This window comes from Taudactylus pleione, unplaced genomic scaffold, assembly GCF_031769625.1.
Source record: "Taudactylus pleione unplaced genomic scaffold, aTauple2 ptg000032l, whole genome shotgun sequence".
Classification (NCBI taxonomy): Eukaryota; Metazoa; Chordata; class Amphibia; order Anura; family Myobatrachidae; genus Taudactylus; species Taudactylus pleione.
Window position 1 is genome coordinate 7,372,110 of NW_028284434.1, and position 14,951 is coordinate 7,387,060.

The window sequence follows — 14,951 nt, forward strand, 5'->3', positions numbered from 1 at the left end:
TTGCAATCGATACAAAATGACCTACAGTAATCTTTCCCGTAGCAACATGTGTTTTCTGCACTACTGCAGGGAATGTTAGTGCTAGGGACACTGCATGCATGTCTGCTTCTATCCTGGCACCAGCAACAACAAACAAAAGGCAAAGCATGCTTCACATGCAGGCCCCGGCGTCACTGTGGGGGCGGGGCTTATCCAGAGTGGGCGTGGTCTGTGGCAGCTTTGGTACTGCAGTAAACTGTAGAGGTGTCAGCATTTACTGTGGCTTCTCACTGCTCACAATCCCAGGCTCACTCACACAAGAGGGACAAGCAAGGAACACAAACAGCTCATTTTAGGATCATTGTAAATTGGGCATCAAGGTCTATTTCAGCATCAGCCAAAAGGATTTAACTCAGAGCTGTGGGAAATCTGTCCAGTGTTGTCCCAGCTTGCAGAGATGTGACTCTATACTGTGCCTGAGACCTAAAGCCCCTGCACAGCCTGCAAAGCACACATCTATCCGTAAGTTATGCTGCCAGAGCCATATCCTGGCTATTCTGTAAGTGGTGTATGTATGTGGTCTTGTGTGTGCATGGAAATGCATGCACCCAAATTACTCTTGTGTTGTCGTATAAGCAAAACAACCTTTGCGCTAGTATGAAGAGCATGGTCTCTAAAGTGTGTGTGTGTATGTATGTATGTATGTATGTACATAATTACATATATATATATATTATATACACACACACGTACATGCAGTGTGTGTGTGTATGTATGCATGTATGTACATATATATATATATATATATATATATATATATATATTATATACACACACACGTACATGCAGTGTGTAAGGGATTTGAGTTGAGATAAAACTGTAGATATCTATGGATATGTGCATGTTGTGTACATGTATTTTATTTTTTTACTTATTGCCTAGTAATCTATTTCTGATCGAACCCAGCTCCATTGTACTATTGATTGACGACACACATGCAGTGTGTGTGTCTGTGTGTGTTTTAGGTGATAAATAGGTAAAAGATAAATATTGTGTATTACAAATTATAATAATCATGTAAATGTCCGTGTTGGGATGCTCTCTTGTGTAACTAGAGGAGTCTGCCAGGCTATGAGAGGGTTACATGATCCCACTGCAGGGTTCTAGGACTGGGTGCTGACATATTGCTCAGTGATGAGAATAACCCATACGTACAACTACTCTTTGGATGAGGACTATGGGCTGTATGTAAATAGATTTGGCTGGACATGGTATATATTCTTAGTAACATAATAATGTGTAAGAGGAGTAACAGGGTATAAATATCATTGTGCAGTGATTGTAATAGAGGAGCAGCATGGTAGTAATGTGATGAGAGAACGGTCCATGCCATGCATTGCCCAGACTGCACATCCATACACTGCAAAACCAGCGACATGCTATATTCCCTGTACAGGAGGAGGACTGCTGGTGTGTCATGCGCAGTGCAGGAATCTACCCCAAGCAGGGGGGCAAAAGACCATGAACAAACTAACTTGCCCACTTAGATAAGTGTCTATCCAATGGGTGTGACGTATGCTGATGCCGCCTATATGCAGGGAATAACAGTTTTGCTTTAATGAAAACTTTCCTGTCCCTGATCTGTGCAGAACTGCAGTAATAGAAACATACCTTAAATATTGCTGATGGGATGAGATTGCTGTACTCACAATTATTCCACGGTACAGCTATAGTGCTTAAGGATTCTGAGAGTGAGCCAAATAAGTAATAGTGTTGCTGGAGATACCCCACAAGCTATCCCTTTGTTCCCTGCAGTCTGCATAGAGGGTCCTGCTATTGTCTGTGGAGGCCAAAGACCCTCTCTTATTATATATGCATACATGCAGGAGGTATGGTTCTCATAGGCTAACATGCAGCTCACTGCACAGCGTACATAACAGCTTTGCAGCAACCATTGGCCCAACTGGTTGCTACTGGTTCCTGCTTGAAAACATGGCTCCTAACAGGACATAAACAGGGTCACCAATGACTTGTCATATTACAGTTACAGGGCTGTGTTCCATCCCAGGTAATACAGATACCCCTTGTGCTTTTTCCTGACATGTGGTAGAGGTTAAACTGTTCCAGAGCAGTCCTGCTGCAAGGGTCAAGAGGAGATTAAGTTACCCCTGGCCTCCTAAATCCTAAAACAAACCTAATGAGCTAATGATAGGAGACGGCAATAAATCTAAGTCTTTGCCACAAGCAGGTCCCCCAATGTCTGCAATGCCTTATTGTGGTTAGTGTTGGCTGTTCATGCAAATATCAGATAAACTTTTCTGCAGCCTTGTAGATTTGTATGTGTGTAGTGATCAGACGTGATATTTGCTGTGTTTTCCTTGTGTCACATATGTTGCTGGGACCACTGAAATGTATTATAAATGTAGGTTTCCAGAATCAGCTCACTGTACAAGACTTGGAACATAGATCACACTCTCTAACAACATGAAACAGTTGTGTTATTCACTTGATGCTTGTTACAGTAGTGATAACGCATGTTGGGCCTGTCACGTATTCTGTGTTGCAACAGTTTTAGCAAATATTTATTGTAAGGATCCATATTATTGGAGGTATTATTTTACAGGTATGTCAAGGACACATTTGGAAAGTCACAACTCCATTCACACATTCCTCTACCACTTTCAATGGAGGTAAAAGGGAGGGTGGTATCAGTCTCTTAGTGGTATTTGTGGTTTATTAAGACAATGGCCAGAGACCCTTCAATGAACTCTCACTCTCAATGGTTTTCTCACCGTTATAGGAGATGTGTGTGCTATATACTTCAATATGGTAATTACAGATCACGACATTTAAGAACAGTTTCTAGGTGCACATTGCAGCTACGTGTGTGCACCTGTATACAGTATGTCATGAATGTATATCATCTAAATAGGTACATAGTATGGCACCTAAAACATGACGCCAGTGTGTACATCATTTATTTGTATTATAATTGAAAGCTTTCCTTTTTGATAAATATTCATTTATATTGCAATTGCAAATGACCCCTGCTATATGCTGGCTATCTCAGCAGCACCACAACATTTCAAGACAAATCTTGACAGCCTCAGACTGTGCTAGGAAGATAGGCATGACTGCAACTACAGATGAATTTAAGTCATACAGATGTACTAAATCTTGGAGAGTAATAAAGTGGAGAGACATAAAGTACCAGCCAATCAGCTCCTAACTGTCACTTTACAAGCTGTGTTTGAAACATGACAGTTAGGGGCTGATTGGTCAGTACTTTATCTCTGTCCACTTTAGCTCTCTCCAAGGCTTAATACATTTCCTTCACAGTCTGGCAGAGAAAGGGTTAAAGAGAGAGGAAATACATGTATGGTTTTTCTTAACGTTTAGCAAAGAGTCATTTTTCTGACAACCATGTTTAACATGCGGTGACAGAGCAGAGGACCTGCATTAGGCCATGCAGTATGGATGGTAGGGTACAAGATTTTTTTTTAGGGGGAATGCAAAGAGATCATATATCAAATAATGATTTTGAACAGTGCGTGTACTTATTAGATTTCCTTCCATAAATACATGTTCTCATCGGCTGGGGAATTCCAGCATTACTTAGGTAGGCAACAACATATTTATGTAGAATGTGTCTCACACAGCGCATATAGCTGCATTGCATCCTAAGCATGATTAGTCTGCTCAGCTCATACCCTGCTCAGGAGAAGGCTCACCCGTTCTATAGAATCTGACATCCCAGCCAGAAAAAAAAAGAGCCAAATGTTATTATGCAGGGGAGAAAGGTGGGGGGCCCTCCTGCTGCATACTAAGCAGATAGGCTTTTGTTATTCATCATCATTTTGGAAGCAGATGTCTGAGACGTGAAGTCGCATCATTCAGAGTTAAGAAAGCTCACTGATGGGGATTCAGCATGCACAGTGCAGCGCGTTTCTCACTGGCCTGATAATTTATTCCCTGGCGAAACACTGTAAATATCCACATATCACATTCTTTTGCACAGTTTAAGATTAGCGCTTTGCGGCATGTTACATAATGGCACACAGATAATTTCATTTGCATAGCTAATAATTAATTGTTATGTCGCTGTATAGCATTATTTTGGGAAGAGCACAAGTGCTTGAGAAACTATTGTTAAGGATTATTTTTGTGGTGCTGTTGCTATTTGTGTTTGTGGAAGATATTCACGGTTTCCTTAGAAAAGCTCTGTTTGGCAGCATTTACAAGGACATGTGGAAATATGTAAGTAAACAATGTTCATAATGCACCATTAATTATACCCACGTGTTTAACATGATTTTTTAAGCATATATAAAGTCCTCTCATAAATAAGTCACGTTTTCTCTCTGATACTGCAACTTTGAAAAGCCAATGTAGTACTTTGTAACCTATCTGAATATAAAGTTATAGGGAAAATCTTTGAAAACATTTTTGGAAATGGTGCTAATGTATTCTCAAGGATTTTCGTTCAGTCTGTGAAATGCAAAACACAAATACCTAAAAACAGCCTCCACCCCCCTATAATCATTCCTCCCCGGGCTACTGTCCAGTCAATTGCATCAACCACTTACGCTTGACCCCAATTTAATTTTTCCAGGATGTCAGGAGCCATCAAGGGTAATTAACTCCTGAACTGGGCATGTACCTGACTTGGGGGCCATATGGTTTTACTGATGGGGTTTTACTTAAGACGGATGTTGGGGGAAAAGCCCTTAATTTCTCAGGGGATAAAACTAAGTATCATCCATAGACAGCAAAACAACAGAGTACCAGATAACAACTGATTCTTGCTTTTGACGGCAAAGCATTGCAAATCATTAGGTCATCATACACAGCAAGTACAACTTTAAAATGCATAATTCATTTTCATGTTGTTAAAAGTTTTATTACTTAGTCATTACTTATTTATTATTAAATAAATAGCAGTAACATACTGTTTATATTTGTGACAATGTTTATATTGTGATGTACTCACTCCAGTACAATATGAACATCAATGACACACACACACACACACACACACACACACACTCACACTCAAAAAACATTTTGTTAAGCTCAATGTATTTGGTTAGTAAAACCATTGATCTATTCACTTCAATGGGGATTGCAGAGACAATAGCCTATTGAGACACTATAACATGGGTGAGGTACTGAAACTCCATGGCTTTTTAAAAGAATAGGATAAGTGAAATCACTTACGAAAACAAAACCATTGTGTGGATCTTGGCTGGCTGGAGAAAACTGTACAGTTACAATGTGGTGGTATTTCAGAACAGAATATTTGCTGAAATACAGTACGTTGTGGTAGCTGTTGTAGGTGGAAGGTTAGGAAGGACAGTGGGCCAGTAGTTAGGCAAACAGAGTGCAGTGTTTCTAACTGTCCCTTATTTCCAGGGACATTCTTCAGGTTTTAAAGATTTGTCCCTGTATATTTCCCTACTATTCGGTATTGATTGTATACTCTATATAATTAAACTATAAAAGCCTATTTTTCTGCAATATATAGAGTTATCACCATTAATTATTGTTCTCAGAGATTTTTAAATTAATATTTGTGCAAAAAAAGGACAATAAATTAATCTCAGCAAACAATATGGGGCTTGTGGTGCTCTAAGGTTAGTGCTCTGCATTACGGGCCGCAGTGTGACATACAAGAGATTAATCAGTTTTGGACAGCTCCCGAAGGGGAGAGTTTCCCCTCTACAGCCCAAGACATCAGATCCTGGTCATTCTGACATCTGGGTGGGGGGAAAGGGGGCTTTGGGTTACTAGTAACGTAGCTCTCTATACACAATTTAATCTACTCCTCTGTATATCTACCTACTACACTGTACACTGGCAATTAAAGCATCACAATATCAAGCAGATTTATGGTATATTGTGATACTGTGGCCAATGTAGGGCTAATTTATCCTGATGTGACCTAAAACATGTGACCCTAAAACAACGGGCATGTGACATGTCCCAGAGTGGCATAAGTGGATTCAGTTTCAGCCATGCCTTCAGCCTAAAGGGGAGGTGAGGACAAGTAGATATGATGCACATAGCAACCAATCTGATTATAGCCATTTTACATTCTATAAATGATAGCTAGAATGTGATTTGTTGCGTTGGGCACACCTCCATTTGCCCTATTTAGAAGGTTTGATAAATCTCCTCCTATATATGTGGTCAACTACTACATGTCATGTGACCTGGCTATCTATTCACTAAACCTTGGCGAGCAATAAAGTGGAGAAAGATAAGTAACAACCAATCAGCTCCTAACTGTCATGTTACAGGCTGTGTTTGAAAAATGACAGGAGCTAATCGGTTGGTACTTATCATTCTCCACTTTATCTCTCTCCAAGCTTATTGAATAGACCCCCTGGTAGCTTAGATCTAGCAGGGTATGGCTGAGATGTATAAATAAATAAAAAACACAGTAGACATAGGAGAACAGATACAGGGCCCTAACATTACTCATAGACTGTGAAGAGAATCCTAAGACTAAAGGCTCATACACACTAGACGATAAAGTGAACGATATGGACGATAACGATATCGTTATCGTTCATAGTGTTCATTTCGTTCAGTGTATATGAACGATATCGTTAACGATGCGCTCTCTAGCAGATCATTAATGATGTCTTCCATCGCCCGAACTTGCAGGACAACCTGACGATATCGTCAGGCACTGCAAGTTCGGGGATGTGCAGGGTGATGTCACTGAACGATATCGTTAACGATATCATTCAGTGTGTATGCCCAATGTCGTTTGCCCGGGAGAATCCGGGCAAACAAGGCCAAACACTTAGCGATATCGCTCATGGAGCATATGGTTAAGTGCGTATCCGCTTTAAGGGGTCTATTTAAAAAAAACAAAGCAAAAAGAGGCACAAAACATGTGCTGCTTTTTGCTTTGTTTTCATCTCCATATTTTCATATTTTTTAAGTGCCCGGACCGCCTTTGCTGTAAACGACTGTCCCGGCAAAGAGATTTCCAACATCTTTTGTATTCGCGAAAGATGTTTGCATGCTCTCTGCATGTGGCGATCAGCATTGGTGACTTCAGACTGATACTGATTGGCGAAGTGGCCGGGGGGAGCAGAGAAGAGGGAATCGGCCGGGAACTGCCGGGGAAGCGGAGAAAAGCAGGAAGAGAACACCTCTTCCCTGCTTTTCTCCGTATGTGCAGATAAGAAGGCGCAGAATGCCATCATGAGAGTTATGTTTCTCAAAAAAAGATAAGAAAAGCGTTATTTCTCTCATCTACATAGATACCATTCCTGCACAGCCCCCATTGTATCCAGTGGGGGCTGCAGGAATATGACAGAAGAAATAGAAAGTGATTTTCTCTGCACTTTATTTTTTATTAAAGTATTCAGATTTATGTGACATACAAATACTGACACAGGGCCTGATTCAGACCCGGATGCTAAGTTGTACTCGCTTGCTCTGAGCGATGGTCGCCCGTCTGCGCATGCGTATAAGTCGCAGTGCGCGTGCGCAAACTAGTATGAGCGATCAGATTTTACTCACTCGCCCTGAAAAGACTGCCCAGTGGAATGAGTGACAGATAGTGCTGTTTGTGGGTGGTAACAGGGGAAGGTGCTTGTGAACGGGGGAGTGGTGCTGCGAACGCAGGCGTGTCTGGGCATCAAAACAGCGTTTTATGGGTGTGCATAATTAGCATGGAAGCATCATTGTACATGGCACTTGGTTGTTTTTTACTCTGAACTACTCGCAGTGCTTGTGGGAGGGTAAGGTCTACCTCAAGCGCTGCGAGCAGCTCCGATGGCTCTTGATGTTACCGATTAATCCTTCAAATACCGGAGATGACGTGTGTTGGGAGTGGCAAGGGGGCGTCTTTATACACTAGCGAGCGCTTATTGCCGGGGCTCGCTAAGACCTAGAGGGTGTCCTTACGAGATGCAGTGCGAGCGCTTAATTTAAATATCATGCCCCTTTTTGCCAGCGAGCAGCTGCAATTTGCGAGCGGGTCTGAATCAGGCTGACAATGATAAAGGTACAAATGAAATCAGGACATAATAAGAACAATAATCATAGAAGCATAAAATAGGAATCTATAATCCTATCTGGTGCCATGAAAAAGAAGAGATGGGAGAGTTTAGAGGGGGGTGTAAGTAACGAGGAAGAAAGAGAATTGAGCAGGGGGAGAAGGGGGTGGGGTGTTGGGTTTCCTTTCCATTATCGATAAATTGTATGGTGGAACTATACAGAGGTTAGAGGGGGTTCAGCCTCAAAGTGACTGGTCCATGGAGTCCAGACTCTATCTATCTGGGGTGTCATGCAATATCAACGTTATTCTTTTAATTCTCTAAGTGGACCCGATGTCATTCATTTTGGCTAATAGTGAAAGGGGTGTAGATGATTTTTACTCCTTGGGGGTCAGGATCTCTCCCACCTCACGTTCCGAGGCCAATTAATTTGCTTCTCTTTGCAGCTGATTATAAGAGTAATTAGTAGATGCCTGTGTCTGTGAGTGTGTACATATAGATTCTATTAGTGAACTAGCGATGGGAGGTAAGTTTTTCAGGAGAGACTGGTAAAAGTGGTGTATCTGTGGGAATTGATAGAAAGCTATGTGGGAGGGAGTAACAAGTCTGTAGGGTAGCAAAGTCTTCTCCGCACTTTTCATGTAACTAAATACAGAAAAACAAAAGTACAGGTATAGCTTATGGTGCGTACAGACGGTACGATTAAAATGGACGATATGAATGATAACGATATCGATCATATCGTTATCGTTCTTATCATGCATTTTTCGGTGCCCAACGACTTGCGATGCGCGTGCTCGTATGGACGATAACGATGTCGTCCATCGCCCGTGCATGCAGGCCAACCTGGTCGATATCGACCAGGTTACTATAGGGACCCGCGATCATTGATCGCGGGTTGTTGCCCATCGTTGGTGGGTAGGTGGTGTGTTGGATGATTGATATCGAACATCCAGCACACCCGGGAGATCGTTCAACGATATTGTTATCATGTGTATGCACCATTAGAAAAGCCTTATTTTTGTTTATTAAATAGACCCCTAAGTTCTGCATTCCGTTATATTAGGCCAAAGTAAGTGAAGAACATTTTGAGGTGACTGTGCCTTTACCATTGTTATATATATTAGCAGATGTTTAATAAAAAAACAAAAACACTTTTTAAGCTTTTAGAAAGTTTTCCATATTAAGGTTGTCCTCAGACACCTGAAGAAACGCTAAGATGTCAGCTACTCTTTGCTATTTTCTGATGCACTTTGGAGGTCTTCCGAGCATTCATTTCACAGCTTCCAGAACCACTTCCAATGTCACAGGGAAGGGAGTGACGGAATCACCCTGTGCAGGAAATATTTAGATGACTAGTGGATATAATGACAAATTGTTACATACTATGTTGTTTGCATGCATTAAATTCTCTTCAGTGGCAATAATTGCATTCAATCTGAAACTGCTTTAGGAGTCGTCACGTCAGAGAAATACATAAAGCATTTTGGAAATGGGCTGTTCTAAAAGGTGTTCTGCAGCAGAGGCTCCTTGTTTTTCTGTCTTGGCAATCTGTACATTAAGCTCTCTGCAGCTCGTCACTGAACACTCCAGGGTAGCCTACTAAAGTGGTCAATTAGCCTTTATACTTGGCTCCATGAAGGATGGCTAATGGACTGTATTAAAGAGATCTGTTGCTTTCACTAATTAAGTTGTCTCAGTCATATTTTGTTCTAAAACACAAGAAAATCTACTTTGCTGACAGACGTGTGATATCACACTAATTTTGGAATAGCGGGTAATTTGAGAACACAGCAGGTAACAACAAGTGTTACAGCACATCCTAACACAAGCAATGGCAGCAGTAATTAGTATGAGAAAAAGAATCACTGCACCCTTACTTTACCTACCCGTGTCACTTTTACCTGTACTACTGTAGGTTTTGAATGATAGGTTTCTGCTCAAGAGATAGCACATTAGAGTTACAGTCCTCATACATGTTGCTGATGATAGGTTTCTGCTCAAGAGATAGCACATTAGAGTTACAGTCCTCATACATGTTGCTGATGATAGGTTTCTGCTCAAGAGATAGCACATTAGAGTTACAGTCCTCATACATAGTTGCTAAAGTCGTGCCCGAGCTTATACCAATAACTCCAGTGTATGGGTGGAGGTTGCTGACCTGGCGCTATTGTGCGGCCGCACTGACAGAACGTGCCTTGAGACGGTCCCGGTCCCACTGGCCAGGGTCGGAGCATGCACCTCAAGAGAAGGCGTTATGTTTCTCAAAAAAAGACCCTCCCCTGTCATACGCCCTATCCTATCCTACTCCCTATCCTATCATACTCCCTACCCTATCATACTCCCTACCCTATCATACTCCCTATCCTATCATACTCCCTATCCTATCATACTCCCTACCCTATCATACTCCCTACCCTATCATACTCCCTACCCTATCATACTCCCTACCCTATCATACGCCCTATCCTATCATACTCCCTATCCTATCATACTCCCTACCCTATCATACTCCCTACCCTATCATACTCCCTATCCTATCATACTCCCTGCCCTATCATACTCCCTACCCTATCACACTCCCTACCCTATCATACTCCCTATCCTATCATACTCCCTGCCCTATCATACTCCCTACCCTATCACACTCCATACCCTATCATACTCCCTACCCTATCACACTCCCTACCCTATCATACACCCTACCCTATCATACACCCTACCCTATCATACTCCCTGCCCTATCATACTCCCTACCCTATCATACTCCCTACCCTATCACACTCCCTACCCTATCATACACCCTACCCTATCATACACCCTACCCTATCATACTCCCTGCCCTATCATACTCCCTACCCTATCATACTCCCTACCCTATCACACTCCCTACCCTATCACACTCCCTACCCTATCATACACCCTACCCTATCATACACCCTACCCTATCATACTCCCTACCCTATCATACTCCCTGTCATGGTACAGAGTTTAGAAATAAAAACTGTGATTTTATACACGTGTGCCTCCCCAGCCATTGACCTCACCACACGTACATGCTCCAATGCAAGCATAGAGGGGATGGGGGGAGGACGACTGGAAAGGTAAAATGGCACCTGCCAGCATACCGACGGAAAAAAAAATATATTTTCGCTTTCTTACCTTGTCCCGCAAATTTTTTTTTAATGATCATGGAAATCATAGCATCAGAATTAAACCTTTATAAATATATAATTATTTTACAGGAGTTATAGATATATTAACATTGCTAGTGCATCATGTTAATAGAGAATTTGAGGACCACTAGATACCAAAACTGATATTCCCAAGTATGAACCGTGAAAATAATATATACAGTGCCTTGCAAAAGTATTCAACCCCCTTTGCATTTTTCATGTTTTGTTTTGTTGCCTCACAACCTGGAATTAAAATGGATTGTTTGAAGGTGTGCATCATTTCATCCACAGAACATGCCTACAACTGTAAAGTTGTGTTTTCTTTTTATATTGTGAATCAAACAACATTTAGGACAACATAACAGAAAACTTCAGCGTGCATAACTATTCCCCCCCCTAAAGTCAGTACTTTGTCGAGCCACCTTTTGCGGCAATTACAGCTGCAAGTCGCTTTGGATAAGTCTCTATGACCTTGCCACATCTTGCCCCTGGGATTTTTGCCCATTCCTCAAGGCTAAACTGTTCCAGCTCCTTCATGTTGGATAGTTTCCTCTTGTGAACAGCAATCTTCAAGTCTGACCACAGATTCTCAATTGGATTGAGATCTGGGCTTGGTCTAGGCCATTCCAACACATTTAAATGTTTCTCCTTAAACCACTTGAGTGTTGCTTTAGCAGTATGCTTCGGGTCATTGTCCTGCTGGAAGGTGAACCTCCGTCCCAGTCTCAAATCACAGGCAGACTGAAACAGGTTTTGCTCAAGAATATCCCTGTATTTAGCACCATCCATCTTTCTCTCGACTCAAATCAGTTTCCCAGTCCCTGCTGCTGAAAAACATCCCCACAGCATGTTGCTGCCACAACCATGTTTCACTGTGGGGATGGTGTTCTTGGGGTGATGGGATGTGTTGGGTTTGCGCCAGACAGCCTTTTCCTTGGTGGCCCAAAAGTTAAATTTTAGTCTCATCTTACCAGAGCACATTCCTCCATACATTTGGGGAGTCGCCCACATGCCTTTTGGCAAACTCAAATCGTGTCTTCTTATTTTTATCACTAAGTAATGGCTTTTTCTGGCCACTCTTCCATAAAGCCCAGGTCTATGGAGTGTATGGCTTACTGTGGTCACATGCACAGATACACCAGTCTCTGCTGTGGAACTTTGCAGCTCCTTCAGGGTTACCTTTGGTCTTTGTGCTGCCTCTCTGATTAATGCCCTCCTTGCCCTGTCTGTGAGTTTTGGTGGGCTGCCCTCTCTTGGCAGGTTTGTTGTGGTACCATGTTCTTTCCATTTGATGATGATGATGGATTTTATGGTGCTCCGGGGGATCATCAAAGATTTGGATATTATTTTATAACCCAACCCAGAATTGTACTTCTCAACAACTTTGTCCCTGACTTGTTTGGAGAGCTCCTTGGTCTTCATGGTGTGATGCCTCTTGCTAGTGGTGTTGCAGCCTCTGGGGCCTTTCAGAAAAGTTTTGTTTATACTGACAGATCATGTAACACTTAGATTTCACACAGCTGGACTTAATTTCACTAATTATGTGACTTCTGAAGGTAATTGGTTGCACCAGAACTTTTGAGGGGCTTCATAGCAAAGGGGGTGATTACATATGCACATGCCAATTTTCTGAATTTTATTTATCAAGATTCTTTTTTATATATATTTTTCTCATTTCACTTCACCATATTAGACTATTTTGTGCAGATCCATCACATAAAAATTCAGATAAAAAAAAAAATTATAATTACAGGTTGTAATGTAACAAAAAAGGTAAGAAGCCAAGGGGGTGAATACTTTTGCAAGGCACTTTATATACTTATAGGCATTCTAATGCACCACCAATTTAAGTAGAACATTTATTTTGCCAAAAAAAACACTTCTTCTCTAACATCATTTCACTGTTTTAGAAACATGCATATAGCAGTCATTTGACACATTTTAAGAACCGCAAATACTTTTATTATGGCCACCAATAGACTTCTATACTGTTATCATATATCCGTTTGGCTTTTTTGGTAGATACAGGCAAATTTCCCCATTTTTACCTATACTTATTGCGGCAAAATACATTAAAAATTATCGTGCAAATGCAGCTTCACGATTATTTAAAAAGATTACGCGAAAAACACGGACGTGTAGAACCGCGTTAAGCAGTGAAAACCCACGAAAGGTGCGAAAACTTAGCGTTCGATAAATGATTGCATTATCACAGCTAATTGAATTCACCCCATAGTATTTGACATATATTAAAGTGAAAAAGTATCTTTAATTATAAATATATTGACATGTTGTAATAGAGGGCAAACTACCAGATTGGTGACTAGTTTGATTGTACATATCTGGTTCTTCAGACCTGATTGCACAAAAAACAATGACAACAGGTACAGGTATCGATTAGATGTTTACTGCTTAATTTACAGTGGCATAAAACCATATAAATTTGATAAGTGCCATAAACGGATCAGTTTAATGGAAAATGATCTACTGTACTTTTTACTGAATGTCAAGAACAGCTCGGTTTGAAATGAATTAGCAATTTTCTCACCACACGCAACCATCGAGTTTGATCGTGAGTGTTTCACCATCTATGGCCAGCTATCAATTATATAATATTGATGGCTGAGCCCGATGGTGAAACACAAATACATGGGTGCCGACTGCGCATGTGCAAATCACAAACCAATGATGGTTCCTGTCCAGTGGTTTAAAATCATCGATGGCGGAACTGTTGCTGGTCACCACTACACACCACTAATATGAATAAATTAAATGATCAGTTACCAATCATTTCCACTACATCAGAATTATTTTTAATTATTAATATATTACTTTATTATTTTTTTGCAAATAATGATAAATGAGCATTGATTTTCACTAGAAAATAAAATAAAACAAATTATTGCAGCTTGTATACATAAGGGTCTATTTTACACATAGTTACAAAGTTCTAATGAAAAAGATCTTGCATACAGTATGTTCACATAGCATTTGTCCTGAAATTCATGTCAGACATATAAAGGTAGAGCAAGTTGCGTATTCATTCATTTATTAACACATTTTATAGTAGAGCTGCCAAAAATAAAAAAAATATAAAAAAAAACCACAAGAAGAAAACATATTTTAACCTGTCTCATTTATAACAAGGGAGTTTTACACTTTCATAATATAAATAATTTACTCATGAAAAGGAAGTTGATATTGAGATAAGCATTGTAGCATTGTATTTGTGTTTTGGGTTTTCTGAGAATCTCCATAGGAACAGTGTGCTAAAATAGTTTGGTCACAAGAGGATTTCGTTTTGAGAATAAAGCAATTCAGAAAAGTTTCATAAATGTCCCACAGTCTACAATAATGTATGCAATCATCTGCTGATGTACTGTAGCTGTGTTTTATATAGGGTGTGTGGTCTGTAGATTTCAGTGACATGCAATATGTCCTGATGGGGTTTGTGGGATCAGATCATGTAAAAACATTGGTTTATTCCCCAGCTTCCTAGGAGCCCCAAATGAGTCATATACAGTATGACGTTACTACCAGCTTCCTAGGAGCCCCAAATGAGTCATATACAGTATGACCTTACTCCCAGCTTCCTAGGAGCTCCAAATGAGTCATACAGTCAAGTGCATAAATATTGGGACATTGACAGAATTTTCATATTTTGGCCTCTATTCACCACCACAATGGCTTTGAAATGAAACAATCAAGATGTGCTTTAACTGCAGACTTCCACAAAAAGTGGGAGGCACATATAGAAACCGTTGTAATTCCTACACCA

At 40.7% G+C, this 14,951-nt stretch overlaps 1 protein-coding gene across 2 annotated transcripts in view; it reads left to right on the forward strand.

Annotated features, from left to right (window-relative positions):
* The first annotated feature begins 241 nt into the window (after positions 1 to 241).
* Positions 242 to 14,951, forward strand: part of GPRC5B (G protein-coupled receptor class C group 5 member B) — an 86,279-nt gene continuing 71,569 nt past the window's right edge. For both annotated transcript variants that reach the window (XM_088451932.1, XM_088451933.1), the window contains exon 1: positions 242 to 501. The gene's annotated coding sequence lies outside the window, so the exon portion shown is untranslated. The remainder of the gene's footprint in view (positions 502 to 14,951) is intronic.